At 36.0% G+C, this 18,068-nt stretch overlaps 1 protein-coding gene across 2 annotated transcripts in view; it reads right to left on the reverse strand.

Moving 5' to 3' along the window:
* The window catches only part of LOC127523841 (zinc finger MIZ domain-containing protein 1-like), a 41,471-nt gene that overhangs the window by 22,724 nt on the left and 679 nt on the right, over positions 1–18,068 (reverse strand). The window contains exons 1-2 of one of the 2 annotated variants that reach the window (XM_051914946.1): positions 9,024–9,043; positions 2,885–2,952 (exon numbers count right to left, since the gene is read on the reverse strand). The gene's annotated coding sequence lies outside the window, so the exon portion shown is untranslated. Of the gene's footprint in view, positions 1–2,884; positions 2,953–9,023; positions 9,044–18,068 lie in introns of those variants that run through there. The other variant, XM_051914945.1, reaches the window with a different exon arrangement.

Below are 18,068 nucleotides of genomic sequence, written 5' to 3' on the forward strand. Positions count from 1 at the left end.
GAACGATTACCATATTCACTGAACGATTACCATATTCATACACCATCATACTGAATGATTACCATATTCATACACCATCATACTGAATGATTACCATATTCATACACCATCATACTGAACGATTACCATATTCATACACCATCATACTGAACGATTACCATATTCATACGGCATCATACTAAACGATTACCATATTCATACACCGTCATACTGAACGATTACCATATTTATACACCATCATACTGAACGATTACCATATTTATACACCATCATACTAAACGATTACCATAGTCACTGAACGATTACCATATTTATACACCATCATACTGAACGATTACCATATTCATACACCATCATACTGAACGATTACCATATTCATACACCATCATACTGAACGATTACCATATTCATACACCGTCATACTGAACGATTACCATATTCATACACCATCATACTAAACGATTAACATAGTCACTGAACGATTACCATATTTATACACCATCATACTAAACGATTACCATAGTCACTGAACGATTACCATATTTATACACCATCATACTGAACGATTACCATATTTATACACCATCATACTAAACGATTACCATAGTCACTGAACGATTACCATATTTATACACCATCATACTGAACAATTACCATATTTATACACCATCATACTGAACGATTACCATATTCACTGAACGATTACCATATTCATACTCCATCATACAGAATAATTACCATATTCATACACCGTCATACAGAACAATTACCATATTCATATACCATCATACTGAACGATTACATATTCATACACCATCATACCGAACAATTACCATATTCATATACCATCATACGGATTGATTCTCAATTATCAGACCGTTTGAGCATCAGTTACCACCAATAAACAAACAGGCTACTGTTTTTCATTACAAAAAGCCACAGAAACCATATAGTTACTTTTTTTTTTTACAATGGTAATGAGGTGCCATCCGTGGTTTACCTTATGGTTAATTTTAATAAAAGTAGATTCCTAACTCAAACAGTCAGAATATTTAATATTTACCCTATAAAATGAGGTTGTTACAATTTTTTACAGATGTTAAGTTAATGAAATTACATTTACATTCGCATCTCAACTCGAGCACAAGCTAGTAAGCTACTATCAAATGTGCATTTCTATGAGATAAAACATGTAATATTATTAATATTACATGTGCGATGCTGCCAAATCAGGAGCTGTAGAACTTGCTCTTAAATGTTAGTCTGGAGCCCTGAGTGCGGTCTGAAATATTCATTCACAAGTGCGTTTGAAAGCTGAGTCGTCAGAGCGCTCATAACAGAATGTTTCCCTCTGTGACTCTGATTCACATCAGCCTCAGGAAATGAGGCCTTTCCTGTCAGAGGAAGAGAGAGAGTTTTACAGGCTCAGACAGGAACTGGTGTAGGGAGGAACACTGCCATCTGAACTGTGAACCGCTATGGTTCTGCTACTGGACGCACAGGAAGCACATCACGTTCCTGCCGTGCAGCGCCGCCCGGCTCATCTTCACGTCTACTAATGTTTTTGTGCTTAAGTTTTGTTGAAAATTCTGTAATTTTTGTGGAAAAGCATATTTGAGATCACAATACATTCACTCTGTGTGCATGTTTTTTTATTCTCTGCCTCTCCTGAGGTTGGTCGTGATGTCATCATGATGATGTCATCACTCATGGTTTCAAATGCAAATGACGCCATGCACGGATACAGAACAGATCTGCGTCGGGATAAAAACACGGCACTGCTTTTTTAGCATTACACAAGTGTTTTACGTCTATAATCTGACATATTTTTAGAGTGAAACTGGATATTCAAAAAATGTAGGTCAGGAATTTATTTTCTCAATGGAAAGTGTCTTTATATGTCAGGTGGTTCAACATGAGAGATTAACGATGCCAACTGAAAAAGTAAAGTTTGCAATTTTTATAGTAGATTTTTTTTTAACATGCATAATAATACCACATGAATGTGTATTAAGAAAGTAAGTAGTCCATTTTATTTCATGTTGACGTTAATATAAACAACTTCATATCAAGACAGGGACAGAGGCGGTTGTCACTGCTGCTCACAATAGGCACTGTTCACACGCTCAACAATAACACGTTGTTCTGACTGCGTAGTTTACACACACAGTCTATTATACGACCTAATATACATCACCAGCTGCAGACACACACACGTTCATGAGTCATGTGTCAACATATGCAAACAAACGCACAGTCATCCGTTGCAATATGCACACATCCCAGTTTCATTTGATGTTTATACATTCTCTATCATAATAGAAGATTTTTACATTATGGTTAATATTTTAACATTTTCTGAAGAAAATGTGGTAACACTTTATTTAAATCCTTTATATAATGCATTCTAAAAGTATTTAGTAATTATGCATTGTAATGCACATTCCCTTTCTGTCAGTCACATTCAACGTTAAAATTATAATTGCCAATGAAAAGATATAATGCATTATAACATACATTTCGAATACCTTTATAATGCATTATATATGAAGGTGTTGCCGAAAATGTTAGTGAGCTCAAAACTCAAATCAAAAGAGTTTACATCATTTTCTGGCTCTGGTAAACAACCAGACTTTTCTAACAAATTAGTCAGTTTATGCAGCAACACGTATTACGCAGCACTCCACGATCTCACCTTCATGAAATATTTGGAACGAACATGTTCTGACTTCTACTCAGCTAAAACAAAGGTGTGTTTATACCCACAACCCTCCTCTGACGAGTGTTTTCTCATCCAGACTTTGAGGAGTAAAAGCCTTCTCAGACGAAACATCCCACACACACATTTTGCATCATTTTTGACCCAAGATGGCTGAATTCTTACCTGCGTATGTTCTGCGTCCACAGGACTGAACAGGAATATGCTACGAATCCATCAGTTTCTCATCTGACCTGAAAGAAAAAACACCAAGCAGTAATTAGCTACAGCCACAATGCAACAAAATTACATTTTCAAAATATCACTTAAAGAAATACTGTTTCAGAGTACTAAAGAATGAACAAGATCATAATGAACATTTACCATATTCATACACCATCATACTGAACGATTACCATATTCATACACCATCATACTGAACGATTACAATATTCATTTACCATAATACTGAACGATTACCATATTCATACACCATCATACTGAACGAATACCATATTCATACACCATCATACTGAACGATTACCATATTCATACACCATCATACTGAACGATTACAATATTCATTTACCATCATACTGAACGATTAACATATTCATATACCATAATACTGAACGATTACCATATTCATACACCATCATACTGAACGATTACCATATTCATACACCATCATACTGAACGATTACCATATTCATATACCATCATACTGAACGATTACCATATTCATATACCATCATACTGAACGATTACCATATTCATATACCATAATACTGAACGATTACAATATTCATATTCCATCACATAGAACTATTACCATATTCATACACCATCATACAGAACATATTCTTCAGTATGTATAATATTTTGGTATTGAATGAATTAATAAAGAATCATTGTTTATCTCACTTCCACGATCTTGGATGGACTTTTTTGCAATGCATTATCGGGTTGAGTCGAGAGAACCTTTGTTTGCACTTTATTTTAAAGTGTCTTTGTTATAGTGTAATTATACATTTAAGTACTGAGTAATATTAAGTAACTACATGTACTTACTATAGGGTTAGGATTAGGGTTTGGTTTGGTTTAGTTGCATGTAATTATGTATAATTTATAGCTAATACTATAGTAACTACATGTAACATGTAACAATGACACTAAAATAAAGTGTTAACGAACCTTTAAATGTTGCGTAAGTCGAAAGCAGGTCAAAATCATCATTATGAAGCATTACAGTGGGTGATTTATTAATCTAATGAACAATGAGCCAGTAGCCATAAACGGACAGATGAAAGAAGCCGGCACTCCAAACAGACTGAGCGGATCAGTTCCTACACATCCAAACAAACACTCCCATCCATCAGACAAAAATCGCAGCTAAATTCATCTCAGCGAGAGTGATTTTCCAGCAGGAGTACAAAAAGGAGAACACGCTGGATGAGAGACGCTGTCTGTCTCTCTCTCTGGAGGTTGTTATTTTTAGAGTTTCTTGGAGACGAGTGTTCGTCGGCGTTTAAGGACAGCCGTTCACTGCAGTCTGACCCCCTGCTCACCCTCACAGATCACTGCTGATTTATTTAGATCTCTTTCTCTCTCTGTTTCTCTGACTAATGCTCTAATCATATGTGCCACATCTCAGACTGCTGCAACCAGAATGCCCATTTAGTTAGTTATTTGACAAGAAGTCATGAAGTAAAGCAGATAATGTACAGTCATTATTATCATCACAAAATATACTCTGATACAAGCACATAATTCCATAAATTAATAAATAATATTATATTATATCAAAATCCATGTCAATGTTTATGTGCCTACATACACAATGTGTCATGTGATGGCTGGTTAGCAGCCCACAGTGTAACCGTAACGGCATCACTTCTGAAACAGCTGCTGAAGCATTTTCCAAATGGAAGAGAGTTTTGTATCTGGGAATGCCACAGCTTACAATGACGCCTGCTCTTCCAATCATTCCTGCATCTATCCCTACATACTGGCCTAAAGAGAGCAGCGTGTGTGTGTGTGTGTGTGTGTGGAGATGATGCATTGAAGCATAATAGGAAGGAAAAGTCTCTTTCTCTCTCTCTAATTCCAGATCTTTCCGACACCTCCAGCCATTCATCACATGCTCCTCTGAGCCTGAAGCAAGAAAGACAGAGGGAAAAAAAAAATCAATGGAGTCAGAACTGCAAACAGGCCATAAAGACACTAGGAGGAAGGTACCAGCTGCAGTGGAATTGATTTCTTCAAGTAGAATAACACCTCACACACACACCGCCATTCATACACCACTGCTAAAACACTTATGAAAAGATCTCAGACTCCCAGTTCACAGAAATCAACAGAGAATGAGTTATTAATGAAATCATCTGCTGCTGACAGACTTACATTAAGCTCAATCTGTTTATATACTGAAAGGTCCTATAATACATAACACCAGTTTTTGTGTGCTGGTCTCATTTGGATTTTAGGACTTTGGGGTGTTTAATTGAATGTTAATGAATCAAAATATTTTGCTGACATTGCATTATATAGGCTAAATGGATCATTTGATGATGCTGATTGGATGAGTCACATTGGAAGCCAATTCAATACAACAGGCAATACACACACACACACACACATCAATGATCAAGTATAACAATGCTCCAAATCTACAATATTTCCTACATTTAGGTGCATCACTGTTGATTAACATCACTAGTACAGTGGTGGATCAACTTTTGCATGGGCAAACACTCACATTTTCTGTGAAAACCTAAAATGGTATACATGAAATACAGACAAAAGCAGAGTTTTACAACATCTGGCAGCAGTAACTTCACCTACACCAGCAGACACGCATAAACACAGCACCCACACGCCTCTTATCTCCCAGAAGATCTCAGCGGCCCACAGCAGGGAAAATGCTTGCATTTTTTTGGCAGGAGCATCTGTTCCACGAGCGGATCATACCCTTGGAGCCAATCGATCAGCGGATTCATCCGACAAGGGAAACGCTTTTAAAGGGGTCACAACATACAGTTTCCCCCGAGGGACACTTAGGATGTAAAGACGGTCATGTTCTTGACCATCTTTCACTCTACCAATCAGACATGCCATGTTTAAATTAAGTACTTTAGAATATTTTATTTATATTTTCCTGTTTATCCATGTGAAAAAAAAAAAGAAAGTCATTTTTTGCAGCTTAGTTTCAATAAATGACAGCCTGATATCTTCTAGCTATAGCATCATTAAAGAGTCCTTGATTATGATTTCACTTTTTTAACTTTAGTTAGTGTGTAATGTTGCTGTTTGAGCTGGTAGGTACTACAACGAGCTTCTTCCTGGGTTGTGACATCACAAACCCTATTTACATAAACCCCGCCCCTGAGACACAACAAAGGGGGTGAGGCCATGTTGGGCTGCTTTAGAGAAGAGGAAGAGTTGTTGTAGTAGAGTGTTGTTGACATGCCGTCATTTTACGCCGGACTGCTTCACAAACGAGGGTCAATTCAACACTGGATTTGCACAGAAGATTAACATGACGACACATGCTAGTGGATGAGTTGAATCAACTCCACAGCAACTACATAAATTTATCCACTAACCATTCAGAAACGTCTAAAAGTTGTAACTTCTTCCTGAGTCTCTCCATCAGTGTCGACTCCGGTTTGAACAATGTAAGGCTGAACAAAATCACCATTTTGGCTGCGTGAGATTCTCCGGCTTTGTTGTTGTTGAGCAACCAAAGCACGAGCTGTTAAAGCTCCGCCCTCTTCTGGAAAGGGGGCCGGGAGCAGCAGCTCATTTGCATTTAAAGGGACACACACAAAAACGGCGTGTTTTTGCTCACACCAAAATAGGGGCAAATTTGACAAGCTATAATAAATGATCTGTGGGGGATTTTGAGCTGAAACTTCACAGACACATTCTGGAGACACCAGAGACTTATATTACATCTTGTGAAAGGGGCATTATAGGTCCTCTTTAAACACACACACACACAAACACACACACACACACACACCTCACCAGTGTAACGTCTACAATCAGATCCCATTACAATGAGTCTATCCACCCGGTGTGTGTGTGTGTGTGTGCGTTTGTGCAGTGTAAACACACAGACTTTGAGAGCTACACTAAGCTACATGCTTAGAAAAGGGCATTAACAGAAGCTAGTGAATGATTGTAGGGTATTATTATTGAGCGCAGCGTGCAGACAATGTTAACGGATAACCGTTTAACCGTGAAAGCCCAGAAGAGCCTCTGCGTGACGTCTCAGAGCCTGTTAACGTGTCACATTGTTTGTGCACCTTCATCTGCCTGCGTTCAATATGCAAATCCACGCTGTGCATGCGTTCAAACTGGCCGTACTGGTCTTTTGTTGCTCACATACACACTGTTTACTCATTGCTTGTCTTAAACCTGCATGCTGATTTTTTTAAAATGGAACACAAACATTTTTTTTGCATTTAAATTTTATTTTCATGCATTTGGCAGACACCTTTATCCAAAGCAACTTACAACCAAATTTTATATCATATGACTTCAGAAGACATAGTGCACAAGTCGTATGGATGTCTTTTACAATGTTTTTTTTTTTTCATAGCTTGACATTATGAACTTTTGTATGGAAAAGAGCAACGTGAAGACTCCACACACACACACACACACACAAAAAAAAAACGAAAGTTTAGATCAACATGAGGACGAGTAAATGATGACAGAAGTTAAATTTTTTGTCTGAACTACTCATAATTCAGTCTGTTGTGTGTGATTGTTTAGTAAAGGAAATGGCCGTCAGTGAATTTCCTGAGATACTGTAAAATCCTTGGTTACATTAAGGCTTCTGGGAGCTCCAGGGATTTCCTACATCAGACACTCATTATCAGATCATCCTGTTAAAGTCACACACACACACACACACACACACTGGAAGATGGTACACGCTCAAACGCCTATTAAAAACAAAGGGAAATCAAAACTGACTATTTATTCTCTTAATTCATGATTCTGGTCTTACTGTGAATGATTCAACAGTGACTGTTTTATAGAAATAAATGTTTGTCTTCATAATCTTTCATCAAAATACGCTATTAGGTTAGCAGAACTCAAAAATTTGAGGTAAATACTTAAATAAAATATTTTAAGTTGTTAAACTGTTAGAACTTTAGATTTTGATTTTCTTCCACACAAGCATGTTAACTGAACTTAAATACTGAGTAAGCCAACTCATATAATTTAATTAACTTTCTCCATCTCTGAAACAACTTTCCCTTTCAGCCTCTTGTTTTTTAACCACCTTCATATAAAGACACTTTCCACCATTTAATCAATTCCTGATGGATATAATCAAGTCCCAATCTACATTTTTCTTCCTTCAAAATCAAACCGTGATCTAACAGCAGTGTTATTTTTGTACCATTTTAGCTTTTGTTAATATTTTTAAGCAGATTCTATTTATTTCCTTATTTCATTTTAATTTTAGTTAAAGTTTTAGTAAATCTGTTGTGCATTTTTGTCATTTTTATTAGTTTTGTCATTTTTACTGTTATTACGTTTTAAACTAAACGAAAATGATAATGAATATTATAGCTGAAATAAAAAAAGTTTTATATACATTTTTTATTTCAGTTAATGTTTATTTTATTTCAAGTAGTGCTGTCAAAATTAGTGCGGTAATGCATGTGATTCATTTTTCAGTTTAATCGCGTAAAAATGTATGCCATTAATATTTTTTAATGTTAATTGCATTAAAAAATATTTAACGCAATTTTCCGTCATAGTTAAACTGTAATGTTGAATGTCTATAATTAATGTTTAAAGTTGTCTTTAAGTTGTTTCTACTTTAATTTGGAGATTAACTGAGAAATTATTACAATATAAAAATATTAAAAACTCCAATGTTTTTAATTGCAATTAATTAGAGAAAAAATGTGCGATTTAATTAGTTAATTTTTTTAGTTTAATTTTTTTTTTTTTCCTTTTTAAAATATGTCTATACAGTTTTTAAGTTTTAAAACTAAACATATTACAAATGTTGCCTTGGCAACTAGATAAAATAAAAACAATGATATACATTTTTTATTTCAGTTAATGTTTATTTTGTTTCAAGTAATAAAAATGGATTTAGTTTTAGTTAATGATAATAACCCTGTCTAAATCCTCAAATAACCTCAGAACAGCAGAGCAAAATCGCTCATGTTTGACTTCATTTGGCTATATTCATATTTGACCAGATGTTTCTCTATGTAAGCGCCTGATTTCTTCATACTGATAAACTGTTAAACTTATAGTTTAAGACGGCAGTGAAGTACGGCAGACTCACCCTGATCCAGATCCAGACTGATTCCTGCTCCAATAGAGAGAGAACTTCTTTTTGTCTGACCAAAGTGCTAAACGCATGTAAAGATTGTGTAGTTTAACCTTAGGCTATTTTCATTTGTTGTATGAACATATAACCGAATGCGATAACCAGCTATTATACTACAGCTTCAAACGCAGCTCATCCAATCAGACTTCAGAGTCAGATCTATCTGCATTATAAATCAGTATCACAACACTGCTTTGGCTACGTAAATGATTTTAATCACAAGCGTCTTGAATCATGAGAAAGAGATGAGTGTGAACAATCACAGGATGCCTTTGTGGTCCTGATCTCATAAGCGACTAACTTTCATCCTCCTCCTGTTTCCTTCTCCTCCCATTGCTTCATTCCCTCATTTTATGAGCTTTGGCACCTCAATCATTGATCATTGAGGAGAGATGAAAACAGCTCCACCCTTGCTGAGAAAACGATCTCTGGCTGTTTATTCTGCTTTTTGTCAACACACACACACACACACACACACATAGATGAAACATACAAGCGTGTTTGAGCACAAGCTCCAGACGATCATCTCTCAGTATCAGGACACACGTTCACCTGGAAGGAAAGTAATAACTCTGATCTGCTGGTGTTCACCGCACTGGAACGCTTCCATTTCATTGTGATGGAGACGCAGTCAGGCGTGACATCATCATGTCAGCAGTCTGCAGACACTCAGGATTTGTGATGGAAGATCACAGACGTGAAGATCAAACACTGCATGTGCAGACACACCCTCACACACATCCAGTCAGTGACCAGTAAATGCCCCCAAAACTTCTCAAACCATGATATATTACACTGTCAAGCTGAAAAACAGTCTCCTTCAGCTTACAGAAAGATCTAAATTACCGTGCACAGGCTATCTGCAGGGTTTCTGAAATCAAATTGAAGGCATTTTTTATGACCTGCACGAATAAAATGAATACTGTGTTGCGGGGGATAGGTCAATTTGCCCCCTTTTTGGGTGTGAGCAAAAACACGCCGTTTTTGTGTGTGCCCCTTTAAATGCAAATGAGCTGCTGCTCCCCGCCCCCTTTCCAGAAGAGGGCGGAGCTTTAACAGCTCACGCTTCGGTTGCTCAACAACAACAAAGCTGGAGAATCTCACGCAGCCAAAATGACGAAAGTGTTCAGCTTTACATTGTTCAAACCGGAGTCGACACTGATGGAGAGACTCAGGAAGAAGTTACAACTTTTAGACGTTTCTGAATGGTTAGTGGATAAATTTATGTAGTTGCTGTGGAGTTGATTCAACTCATCCACTAGCATGTGCCGTCATGTTAAACTTTTGTGTTCTCTGGGGCGGGGTTTATGTAAATTTTGGGGTTTGTGATGTGACCCGAGAGCTTGTTGTAGTCCCTACCAGTCCTTAAAAAGCGATTTCTGTAAAAGAAAATATCTCTCTTTGCATTGAACTTTGAGCGTCGTAACTTTGCAGATGTTGTTTATGCTCAAACAACAACATTACACACTAACTAAAGTTTAAAAAGAGAAATCATAATCAACTACCCCTTTAAATGATCAAATACACTCAAAAATATTGTCAAATGTCTTGCTGAGTATTCATATAAACGCAATTTGTGTGCCCTAAGTGAACTTAAACAGTTGAGAAAGAAAACGCATGTGTAACAGTATAGTATATTGGATCCGTGCATCGGCTCTTAAAGTGACAGCAGCCTAATAAACCTGCTGCTGTCTATGTTTTTATGTTAATCAAACAACAAAAGACAAAGAAAATCTCTTACAAAAGACAACTTTTGTATTTATCTGTATTTAATTTTTACAATGAAGACAATCCAAGGTTATTTTACATTCAGTTTCTGTAATAGTTTTTACCTGAATAGCCCTACTACTGTCAAACCTACCTGAAAAACTTAAAGCAATTTATTTAATTTGTATCTCTATTCTATTGTATTTATTTGTGCTATCGTTAGTAATCTGCTTATTTGTTCTTATTTTAGTTTGACAAAAAAACTTACATTTCAGCCTTTAAATCATTTTTAAGAAAAGGGATGTCCCCAAATTAACCTTTTAAATTTGACTTTTTATGACCTTAAATTTGATAAAAAAAGACGTTTTAAAGACCCGTGGGGACCCTGCATGCATTTTCGCGTTTGCCGTCAATAAATATCGAATTATTCAGTTTGTTGTAGGGCTAGTATGTATTTGTTGCCCCTGACAAATTTACATACAGTGAGTTCATGAATATGCAAACGTCATTTAATATAGTTCATGATTATATATGCATCATATTTCAGTAGATTTAGAAATTTCCTCCTGTTGATATTACTTGAAGCAAGAAGTTTGAAACATGAACATGCACATCTATTCATATTTTGGTTTAAAAATTTGAAGGTCATTTACTGGATCAATAAAGATAAACGTTGCCACATTACAGATGTATTTTACAGAAGCTTATAAACTGCCAGATTAAATTCCAGCTTAAAGGGACAGTTCACCCAAAAATGATAATTTTGTCATCATTTTGTTTCAAACCTGTTTGACTTTTGTCTATGGAGCACAAAAAAATATTTTTTTTTAGAACTTTGTCCAATGCATGGACAAAAGTCTTCTTTTTCATTTGTTTTAATTTTTGGGTGAACTATCCATTTAAAAACAGATTGAGCAACCAAATTAAGTACAAAATACTACCAAACAAGTAGCTGCTTTATTTAAGTCATTTTAAGTAAGACCTTATGAAGGACTGGTGCAACTAAACGTACTAAAAGAATTGTTAATGAAATCATTAAGGAACCAGAAACAGTTTATTTTCTTATAATTCTCATCCAAAATCATCTGTGTGTGTAACCGAGGAAGCATCCGTGAGTCTCCATATTTAACATTCTGTCCAATAACATCAGAGCACATGAGCACATTGTTAAAAACACACTGACCTCTGCTAGGCAGCTGATAAGTGCTTGTTTTGCGAGCGGTTTTGTACTGACTCACAGACTGAAAACACCACAGCCTCTCATCGGCTGCATAACAGATAAAATCACTCTTGTTTTCAGAAGTTCAACAGAGACTCATGTTGTTGGAGGACAGCAAACACATTACGTCACGCGACTGAGTAACGTCCTCCTCACGTCATTGAGAGGCTGACTGAATGATCTCAACCCACATCAGTAAGTTTACAGGTAAGATCATGAAAACAGGACTTTTTTGGATAAGAGTTCTGAGCTACCATTCATGTCCATTTACTGAAATGAACCATGAGAACATGAAACATGCTCAATTTCTTGAGGATTTAACATGTGAACGTAAAGAAATAAGACAAGAAATAATTACTGCTGTAATATTACTTTTGTACTATGAAATAAAAATACAATATACTAATTATATAATTTCAATATTTAACATATCTTTACGTTTTATTCAAATAATACTTTATTTTTTTTATTATACAAATGTTTATGAAAAATATACCATTATTTTATAGTACAGTTGTAATCATTAAGAATAAGTTATTATTTTTATTTTATTCAATAATGATTTTTTCTATTTATTTAGTGCAGTAATGATATTTAATAATACTAATAGTAATAATAATTTTATATCTGCATAATGAGAGTTATTGTAATAATACCAACAACGGATTATTAATTGTATAAAAGGATAATCTTTCTATGATGTAAATGTGTAGTGATTGCAGGACAAGCTCTTGAAGGTCTGTTTTATCGGTCTCTGGAACCCATTAGCTGGATCCGGTGCACTCAGACACCGGCTTGGCAATTCTTCTCAATTTTCCTGACAGATCTGGTGTATCAAACTCATTTGGCTGAGTGCACAGAGTCACAGTTCAGCCAATGTGTGCTGATAGACTGCAGAATAGGGCTGGGCGGTATGACGATATATATCATTACCACTAGGGGTGTGACGAGATCTCGTGCCACGACATCTCGCGAGATGTGAAAAGCTGTCTCGTGATATTGCCATGACTGATGCTGCGTCCCAATTCGCCTACTTATACTACGCCCTAAAAGTATGTACTCTTTCTGCGAACAAAAAGTACTTACTTTTGAGTGTGTAGCAAAAGAGTAGACACGCTTTGGGACATACCATCACGTCATACAATTGCGTCTTTGTAAACTGGCCTATCAATCATCTTACATCCTCCACATTTCATTTAGCTAATTTCCTACCATATCGGAGAGAAATGAAGTACCACGTTGATCTGCAGTCGCGGGTCTTTCATGTGGAGAACTCTCCTCATATTAATGCATAATGATGCATTTAAAAGTTAATGGCCAATCGGATATTTATAAAAGTCCACATTGGTATTTGCAGATGAAATATAACACGGATAACATTAAATAAATATTTTCTATCAGGTTGAACTGATTATTAGTCACTCAAACCTCTCAGCATCAGTCGCGCATATCCGCCATGTTTTGTAGTTTTTTAACACTTTTTACTCGTGTTTGTAGTTCTGAACTGAATCCTCATCCAAAGCGCAATGGGTCGTGGGCAATATTAGCCTTTATAGTGTGCATGGATCCACACTTCGAATATAGTAGACCATCCAGGGACTTTTGGCATACTCTTTTCAACATACTATGCTTTGGGACACACTTATTTTAATCTCACATACTATTTTGGATGGATAGTATGGACATTGGGACGCAGGGTGAGTGTGAGGGTGAAATTAGGATAGAATATGCCACTTCTACGTTTACATAACGCCTCTACTGTCATTTTGCTTTTCATAGAAATAGAAAACATTTAATTCAGTTGGATAACGGTCGCTTCAATCCCATCCAGCTCGTCCAACATGAGCTGCAGAGTCGTACGTAGTGCAGCAGGAATCAGAGTTCACTGATCATGTGATGAGATGACTGACAAGACCATTGCAGAGGATTTGTTGCACGACAGAACCTAATGCTGCCTTCATGCGCTCTTGGAATTATTGTAAATATGAGTTTCCTATAGGTAAAAATTGCACATTAATGCCCTCTCATTTTGAATTTGAATGCGATGTGCTTGTAATCACGACTTAAGAAGTGAGAATTATCACATTTCCGATAGCACGTGAAGGCAGCATAAGCATCTGACAAATGTCTTATCTTGTACAATGTGCACTCAACACCACCGCTCCCTATTGCACGATCGTGAAATCGAAAGCGAAAGTAAAACGCGAATGCGCGTGATTTCAATACCCTGCAGTTTGAAAGTGGCTCCCTAATGCATGTAAACATCTCCCAATATGAAAGCTATCTCAGGCTGGGCTGAGTAACCATCTCTCAGCTCTGTATTTATACTGTTTTTATTTCTATGATCAATTCGTGGAAAGGAGTTCAGTTTGGAGGTCAAAAGATGTAGAAGCTCATAAATCATGTACAGTTCTAATGTCTGAAGAGACTCATGTGAAATCATACAGGAGAGAAGCCTAATTTACTCCATATGTATTCATGTGTTGTGAGGCAAATAAACATCTTTAGGAAATCATAATTAACTAGGATACTGTCTAGGATACTGTGTGGCATCTGTGCAAACGGATGTGTTTTTGGATGAAGCCAGAGGTCGGTGACCTTTCCACAGATCTAACGTTGGGTGTTTGCTCGCCATCTGACCTGACCTCTGTGTGTGTGTGTGTGTGTGTGTGTTTGATGTAGACCGACTCGCAGGCGTCTCATCACAGCAGAGCAAGATAGGTTATCTCAACGGAGATTACACACCCAAAACACAGCGAACATAACACACACAAACTGCCATCCGTCTGGTTAAAATGAGTTCAGTAAAGCTGTAGCGTTAAAGTCCACATGAAAGCAAAATGAGCAATTATTAAATGGAATATTGCAGTATTTATTATAAATTATTTATCCGTGTGCATCATTATTATTTTAAATTCATGTTCCTCGTAATCTTTAATCAGAATAACCTCCCCTCTCTTCTCTGATGATCTGCATCTAGATGTATTTACACACTGTTTAATGCTGCTCAGAGGTGGCATGAAAGCAATTGCAATGGCATAAATAATGTTATGATATAACGTTTGAAAAAAAAAGTTCACTAGAGAAATATGAAATTATGGTAAAAAAACGAAGTGATACTTTTAAACATTAAACTAAAACCATCTGTAGGTGGCGGCAAGTCATGATTCATTGATTCATTCATTCAGTAATGAATCAAGTGGCTGTCTTTTATGAATTCATTGAATCATTTACTCTTCCGATTCATTCAAAGCAGCAGATTCGTAACGAAACAACGCTGTGTGTTGCTTAGAGATGCACAACAGTTCTGCTGTGGCTTTCGTTGGAACTATTATTTCATTGCAAAATAGGTGGGCGAAAAAAAATTGATTCACATATGAATTGCGATTCTATCTTCTACCAATTCGCAAAAAATTTCAAAAATTGATTTTCTAAAGTGTTACACTTCTTTAACGTCGCAGTACTACTTAGGTTATTGACAAGTTAGAGTGTTATTAATCACAATAAGCCGCGGAAAAGGACTGACGGATACAGATGCATGTGATCCCGAATTCAGTTTTCTTTCACAGCTTATTGCGCTTGTATGGTCAAACACACACACAATTATGTGAAAATGCACATCGTGTGCAGTATTCACATAAACACAGTCTATGTCCTACCAGAACGTAAACAGAAAATCGGATGTGTAACAGTATATTAGATCCGTGCATTCATTCTTAAAGGGACAGCAGCCTAATAAACTGTTGCTGTCAGTTTCATTAATGTTTTTAAATCACTGTTTTTGACTGAATCACTTTTGTATCTTTAATATGAATCGATTTATATTTAATTCATATAGTGATTTTATTTTTACATTTGATTATTCAATTTCTGTAGTATTTAAGACGTTAAATAAACCTAGGCTACTGCACCTGAAAAAAATTAAAGATTACTTAATTTGTAAATAATTGTTTTCTATTGTATTTGTCCTATTGTTTGTAATTTGCTTATTTGTTCCTATTTTTAATATCAAAAATAAAATAAAATTGCCTGCCTTGCTTTATTACAGAAGACAGACAGTCATGTGTGTAATGATTGCAGTCCGATTAACTGGCATTTGTTTTGTAATATTGAGTTGACTAAAATGAAAAGAAAAACAAAAAAATTAATGCATTAAACCAACGGCAAAACTTTGTTTGCGTACCCCAGTTTGGGAACCACAGCACCAGCCCGTCTCCCTCTCGACTTTATGAAGCCTCACAGCAGTGTCCATCAAGACTGAAAGCAGAGTTAACAAATGATGCTTCACACACGTGCTACAAACACTGCTCTGTGTCAGTGTGTCTTTTGTCCACTGGCTGCTGTGTCTACATCTACAGCTGAATAGGACAGACGACCCCCTCACAACACGCTCTCTGGGGCCCATCCAGGAGGAGGACATGAAATCCCTCCTCAGATTCACGTCTGCTCTTCCTGCTTCTGGACAGTGAGTTTACAAACACACCAGAGACACATGAGAGCGATCAGAGCTTGCACTTCACTTACATCACTCTCGTTACTCCGAGCAAAACCCTGTTACCAAGAATCACGTCTGAGTTCGTTTTTAATTATGTATAAACCGCAATAGAACACATAGAGTATTATGCAACTCACAGTACAATCACTGTGACTAAAGTCCACTTTGTAAAGTGGAATTTAAGGGCTGGTCAATGACTCAACTAGAGAAATACCTCCATGAGCACACACACACACACACACACACACAGATCTATAATGGTTCACAAGAACCTCTATTTTCTGGTTTTTGTTGTTTTCGCAACAAGGCATGAAACAGCAGCATCTTCACACACACACACACACACACACCTGCTTTTACTTTACAACCACAAAATGAACAATTTTCATGCTCAATAATTCAAATAATTACATTTTTGTTTTCACTTTAAGAAAAATAAAAGTAATACTTTGCATTGTTACTATAAAAATTATTATGGTAGTGACAAAAAGTTAGCATTTTCTTCTCTCTTATTAGGTATATACATGTATGCATGTGTACGGGTCACTGACGAATAAAGTTTTTAAAAGTGTAAAAAAAACATAATGGAGATATAATTAATTTTGAAGTTTCATTAAGTGTTAACAATGAGATTATGTGGTTTTTATAATCAGTTAACACTGCTTTTGTCATTTTTACAAGATGGACAAAATGTGTCACCAAAAAATTCGGTTTAAGTAAAATTTCGGTTTTACCGAATGACACTTTTGGTTATACCGAATGACGATATTTTCAAACAATGCTAACAGGCTAATATCTAGCTAGCTAGCAAAATGACAATCAAACATTTTATATTTAGTACAAGTTTTTAAAATATTACAATATTTTCCATGTTTTATAGCGGTTGTACCGAATGACCTGATGTTTCGGGACATGCGTATGAGCAAGTGAAAACATGACTTTTTCAAATAGTTAAGAGAGAGTTCGTTACTTTGCTTCACGACCATGTGCAGGTGTCTGAATGATGTCACATCCTGTCACATGGTATTGACCACATGACTTGATCCAAAATGGTCCCTTTATATTGGTTACTCCGAATGACATCAATTAAATTAATTTTTTCTGGACATTCTTTCTCATAACAAAGCAACGACTTCTACACATAATTTTAATACCATTTTTGATATATGATGTTATAAAATCATGCCAGAATAAAAAATATATACATTTATTACATTTTAAGATATTTTAATCACAAATGAAATGGCTGTATTGGACGGTTAAACCGAATGACCTTTTGACACTTCAAAATACCTTTATATGTAGCAAAATATAATTAAAACCTTTTGGATTCAATAAAAGAGATCTAGTTGTACTACCTTACATACTTTGGATGTCATATCTTTGTTTTTTATTATTATTAAGGCCTTTGGACAAAAAAAAAAAAATGACCCGTCACATCATTGATCCGTATATTATATTAGTTAAAAGTGTTAACCAAAGGTGAGATGCAAATTAGCATGTTTTATTCTTTATACAACGTATTATTTTTGGGTGGAATCATGATTTTACTGTCCCTATTCAAATAAATCAACCAATA

This window comes from Ctenopharyngodon idella, chromosome 12 (genome assembly GCF_019924925.1).
Source record: "Ctenopharyngodon idella isolate HZGC_01 chromosome 12, HZGC01, whole genome shotgun sequence".
Taxonomy (NCBI): domain Eukaryota; kingdom Metazoa; phylum Chordata; class Actinopteri; order Cypriniformes; family Xenocyprididae; genus Ctenopharyngodon; species Ctenopharyngodon idella.